We start from the raw sequence: 6,322 nt of genomic DNA on the forward strand, positions 1-6,322 counted from the left end.
AGATTCAATTCGACATGATAAGAATCCTAGCGTACTTCGACTACAACATGTGAACAGACTTCAACGACATGCTAATGATCTTATCGGATTGTCAAACCAAGAAGCTATCATTCGACCGTACTAGAGTTTGATCCAATATCTCACAAATCTCTACCTTGGAATAAACTCTATAACATCAAGGGAACAATTAGCTTTCTTCATGCAGCTTTATCAACAGCAAATAGTGAAAAAAACTTACAACTTGATAATGTCTTGGTGATCATATCAGCAACATTGTGATTTGTCGAAATCTTCAGCACTTAGACTTCTCCACGCTCGATTATCCCTCTGACGAAATGCAGCCTCACATCAATGTGTTTGGTTCGCTCATGATAGGTTGAATTCTTTGACAAGTGTATAGCACTTTGCCTATCACATTTAACAGTGATAACTCGACCTTTAAGTTTTAGTTCCTTAGCAAAACCTTCAAGCCACAATGCTTCTTTCACAACTTCAGTGAGGTCGATGTATTCCACTTCAGTGGTTGATAAGGCAACAACCTTCTGAAGTGTTTCTTTCCAACTAATTGTTGTTGCCAAACATAATGAACACATATCCAAAAATAGATTTTCTGGAATCCACACAACCTGCATAATCAGAGTCGACATACCCTTCGATTTCTGCTTTACTATTTTCACCACATGCTCCACCAAAAATCAGGACTTTGTTCAGAGACCCATTTATGTACCTTAGAATCTACTTCAATGCTTTCTAGTGAGTCTTTCCAGGATTCGCCATGTACGTGTTTACAAGACTTACTGCATATGTTATGTCAGGTCTAGTACAAACCATAACATACATCAAAGAACCTACTATGTTAGCATATGGGACGTTATTCATATAAGCTCTTTCGACCTCAATATTGGGACACTAATATGTACTCATCTTGAATTGAGGGTTTGTCAGAGTCAAAACAGGCTTTGAATTCGACATATCAAACTTGTCGAGAATCTTCCGTAGGTATGTCTCTTGAGATAAGCATAATTTCGACTGCTTTTTGTCTCCTCGGATGTCAATCCCAAGAATCCTGGATGCTGCTCCCAGATCCTTCATATCAAACTCCTTATTGAGTTTAGCCTTCACCTTCATTACATCCTCGACATTGTGGCTTGTTATGAGAATATCACTCATATAAAGCAACAAAATAACAAATGAAATTCCAGGTCGAAATATGAAGTAAATGGTCGAACTGACTTCTAATGGAACCTATGTGTGCCATGAACTTGTCAAATCTCTTATTCCACTATTGAGGAGATTGTTTCAGTCCATATAAATATATATTCAGCTTGCAGGCGTAATCTTCATAACCCTTTTCTGCATACCCTTCAGGTTGCCTCATCAGGATTGTTTCATCTAGATCTCCATACAATAAAGCAGTATTCACATCCATTTGTTCCAGTTCTAGGTCGAATTGTTCCATTATGGCAAGTAACATTCAAATGGACCTGTGCTTGGAAACAGAAGAGAACATGTCATTGAAGTCGACACCTTTTTTATGAGTGAAACCCCTTGCGACCAATCTTTCCTAGTATCTCTTCGAAGTCATTCCTTTGTTTTCCTTCCTTAACTTTGAAAATCCATTTATAGGTGACTAACCTGGCTCCAGCGGGTTTTTTGATCAGTTCCCAAGTGTGGTTATCATGAAGAGACTTCATCTCATCATCCATGGCCTTCATCCATTCAGTCTTATTTCGAATCCTCATAAATTCCTTATAGTCTCTAGGTTCTTCATCTAGAACCTCACTTGCAGAGATTAAGGCATAAGTTATGAGATCTGCATACCCAAGTCTTTGAGGTGGCTTGATGACTCTTCTCAACCTATCTTTTGCCAATAGGTAGTCACTGACAGTTTCCTCATCTTCCTCAGTATCTTCAGCATCTTGTGCTTCTTCTTCAACTTGATATGGGATAAGCAATTTTGGCATCGATATGCTCCACCTCAACAGGAATCTCTTCTTGTTCCACCTCTTCTTCAGATATTTGTGCACTTCGACTAGCGTTATGAGTTTTCTTGAAAGCCATCTCAACTTCATTGAAAAATACATCTCGACTGGTGATACACCTCATATGACCTGGCTCTAGGCACCATATCCTATAAGCTTTGACTCCTTCAGGATATCCCATGAACATGCATCTCAGAGCTCTATGTTCGACCTTGTCCTGCCTAATGTGAGCATAAGCTATGCATCCAAATATTCTAAGTTTGTCGAGATCTGGTGGATGTCTCGACCAAATTTCTTTAGGTGTCTTGATATCTAACACAGTCGAATGACATTTGTTTATCAAATATGTTGTTGTCGAAACAGCCTATGCCCAAGACACCTTCTTTAACCCAACACGAGTCAACATACATTTAACTCTTTCTAAAATGGTTAGATTAGACCATTCATCCAAACCATTTTGCTAAAGAGTACTTGCATTAGTTATGTGTCTTGTAATACCAGAGGTTGCACAAAAACTGTCGAACACCTCACTGCAAAATTCAAGACCATTATCGGTTCTCAACCTCTTAACCTTCGTGTCAGTCTGATTTTCGACCAGAGTCTTCCAACTTTTGAAGTTCTCAAAAGTTTCATCCTTCTGGATGAATACCCATAACTTTCTGGAATAATCATCAACTATGGATAGAAAATACCTTGCTCCTGAATGTGATGGATACCTCGCAGGCCCCCAAAGATCAGCATGGATGAAATCAAGGGATCCATGTGTTCTTTGTTTGCCTTTATTTAACTTCACTCTGCAAGATTTTCCAAGTACACATGGTTCATAAAACTTCAGCTTTTCGAGTTATTTGGAAGTGCAAATCATGCAATTATAGTTAGTTTCAGTGCCAGGCAGTGGAAACTCTTTGGGCATTATCAGAACATTGAGTTTACATAGGAATGCACTATGTTAGATTAGTTGTTGGATTGTTAATGAATGTCAAAAATTTGGTTAAAACCTATTATGCACTGTTAGTGATAATTCGGTTATCTGTTGTTAATGTTAGAAAGTTGATGCCTTGAATCAAATGATATGTCATGATTATTGTTAGTGTATTTAATATGAATATGAGTTAGTGAAGAAGAAAAAAGTTAGTGTTAATGAGCTTTGAATTATGTTAGCAAAATCTATTCCTAATGGTTAGTGTAGGTTACAAAAAAAGTTAGATTGTTATGGAATTGTGTTTGATTTGGGAACATGGAACATATGGTTGCTGACTCGGTCAATTCAATATGATTAGCTTTGTGGAACTTGTTTGGAAATGATCACTATTAATTAACTCTTTTGGATTGAACTAGGCAGTGCATTTTGAATTGTAGAATGCTCACATGTTAGACACTTGTTGTTAGTAACAGGGATTTATCAAGTATGGTTTGATTCTTGTTTTGAATTGCAATGGATTGAACTGTTGCAATTAGGCTCATGTATCTTTGTTTTTTATTTGACGTTTGATGCATGGAATTTTTGGTGGATGGGCTGTTATGAAAGCAAGCTAACAAGTTAGTGATGTCTAAAACTGTTTAGTAATTGCAATTGAATCGAAGTTTGTTTTTGATGTATATTGATGATGTGTTTGAGGGCTGACTCGGGCTTGGAGTTTGATCATGGTTTCAAGAACACTTGGAGGCTACCATGAAGATCCATGATGATGGCTTGAAGAAATATGGCAGGGATTACTTGGCCATAAAGGAAACTTGGATATGAAGCCAAATGAGAATATATAATAGTGAAGACCAAGGAGAAAATTAGGATTAGGATTAGTGGTTAGGCCAGTTGACTTTGGTCAACTAGTTGACCAAAAAGTCAACAGTTGACCAAAGTCAATTGTAGGTCAATGTTATATATATTTGTAATTTTGTATGGATTTTGTAATTTTTGGACTTATGCAATGTGGTTTTGGTATTTTGAATGAAAAATGGTCCTTTGAATAACTTGTACTCCAAGCTATAGACTTTCCCTCCAAATTTTGAATTTGAATTTGAACTCCTTTGATCTTTGATGAATTTCCTCCAAACTTGATCTTGATTTTTGACTTTGAATCTTAATTGTGAATAGAAACTTGCAATGCCCTTCTTGAATGAATCTTTGAATAACAATGCTTGGACCAAATAACCAATCAAACAACTAACCATGTAAGATTCCATAATCAATGGATAATCAAACCTAAAGTTAACCTCTGCTTAACCAAAAATCACACTTGATAATTGACTCCAAAGATTAATAGCATGACGCAATCCATATGGATTAAGGACCACCTCCCATGAATTAGGGTTTTACAATCATTCCCAAAATCAAGATGCAACCAACATGATTCACAAGTGTCAAGAACAAACAACTAGGGTTTCATAAGACAAATCAAGATAACATGGAGCAATCTGCACAAACCAAGATCTCAAGCACCAAGGATTAGGGTTTTTTAAAAGGTCAACCAAGTGGTGCCCAAATAGTCATGGTGTAACACGATGAACCATATGCTTGAATTACAAGTGCATCATGAAACCTTATCTCGTGAATTATCCACAATCCAATGCTTCATATCATAAGTAGCAAAACATTTGAATCAATGATGCAATTGTAAATAAATGACCTAAATGACTATGAGTATGCATATGAACCAAGAACTAGATGAAAGTGGGGAAAAAGCAGGGGAAATTTTGTGGTATGACACTCATTTGAAGTTCTCCTCCCTTTCATGTTCTAAATAGGCAAAGCCAACCAAAAACGTCAACTTCATTGACGTGACACCAACAATCTCAAGTAGTGGTAGCTGGTATCTATATGATCACGATGCACATAATAAAAAATATGATAAATCAAAATATATCCAGAAGATATCAAAAATCAACATCTGGCCATTACCTATTTGTCTTGTATGTACAATAAAAATCAACACCAAATAAAACATATTCAACAACTTCACTGAATCAGGATGTGTCCAAAAGATATCAACAACAACATTTGGGTCTTCCCTATTTTTAGTCCAGCACATGTGTTTTTCTCTATGAATAAGACTCAATAACATTTGCATTTCCGTCAATGAACCTCTCTTGCTCGCATTGTATGTAGCTTTAGCTTTATGCACATGGGTAAAACTTGTGAGGTTTTCTGGACCTGTCTTTCAAAGTAGTAATTATGTACCTTTGAGCCATATTATACTTCATCATGTCATTCACAAAATGTCTTTCATGATCTTCTCATTTGTTACAATTTTTTTGGTCCATTTATCGAGGTTGGAGAGTCAAAGTCCACTACAGAAAAAGAGTCTCACCCTTATAGATACCGACCATTTCTCCCACAAAATAAGCATAACCCACATTGTTGTATAGCATACTGTTTACTGTGGAATTCGGTAAACAAATACAAGTTTATATTAATACTTAAGGGATCAAACTCGAAAGTCTCCCGGACATGTTTGTGTGTTTTTATGTTTGTGAAAGATCATAATTGTTGGAAAATATTTGTTGTAATTGCTTGTAATAAGAAATTTTTTAGGGAATAAACGGACTATAAGTAGAATGCAAGTAAAAATAAGGGCTTTGAAATCAAAAGAAAAAAAAGGCTGAAATTAAAGTGCAAGTGATGTAAATTGACAGGAAAAATAAAGGAAATCGAAAGGCAAGTTAATGCATATAAATGACTTTTAACATAAAGTTGCTTGAAATGTAAGAAATGGTGGAACACATACATACATCTTTTCTCACTCGTTTCTCAACATGCAAATGCTTCAAGTTCGCAGAAATGTGTACAATTACGAACCCCTTACAAAATGAACTTAAGTATCCTTATATACTACTTTATGGTAACTATTTAAGAATGGTAAACTAGTTCTGTGGTGACACGTCCCAAATCCATGCAGTGGTTTTCCTCGATGTGCCCCCACGTTTTCTGAATAATCGTCGATGTCAACTTAATTCTCGCCTTGTGCCATCATTTGAATTTTCTAACTGCTTTATTGGGCGCAAAATTGATTATCCTCGTTGAAGTCTTCCACGTCGACTCTGTTAATCTAACATATTTTGATGCATTGTCCATTGTAATGGTGAACCCCACATGTGGTGACTGAGTCGAAAATGCTTTCATTATAGTGATGAACTCCAACCTTAGCCAACATAACACAATTTCACTAAGTCCCCAAGTTCCTCACAACGTCTTTTCGATCTTGCCACCTTCGACCGGTATCACTCTATGTGACTTCCGACCTTGAGTCATATTATTCATGTGGACCCACTCTATCTTTGGCCTTCCACGTGGCATATTCATAGCTTTTCTCACTAGTAGTTGCCATTTATGTCCAGGTCGA

The sequence above is a fragment of the Lathyrus oleraceus genome, chromosome 3 (genome assembly GCF_024323335.1).
Source record: "Lathyrus oleraceus cultivar Zhongwan6 chromosome 3, CAAS_Psat_ZW6_1.0, whole genome shotgun sequence".
Classification (NCBI taxonomy): Eukaryota; Viridiplantae; Streptophyta; class Magnoliopsida; order Fabales; family Fabaceae; genus Lathyrus; species Lathyrus oleraceus.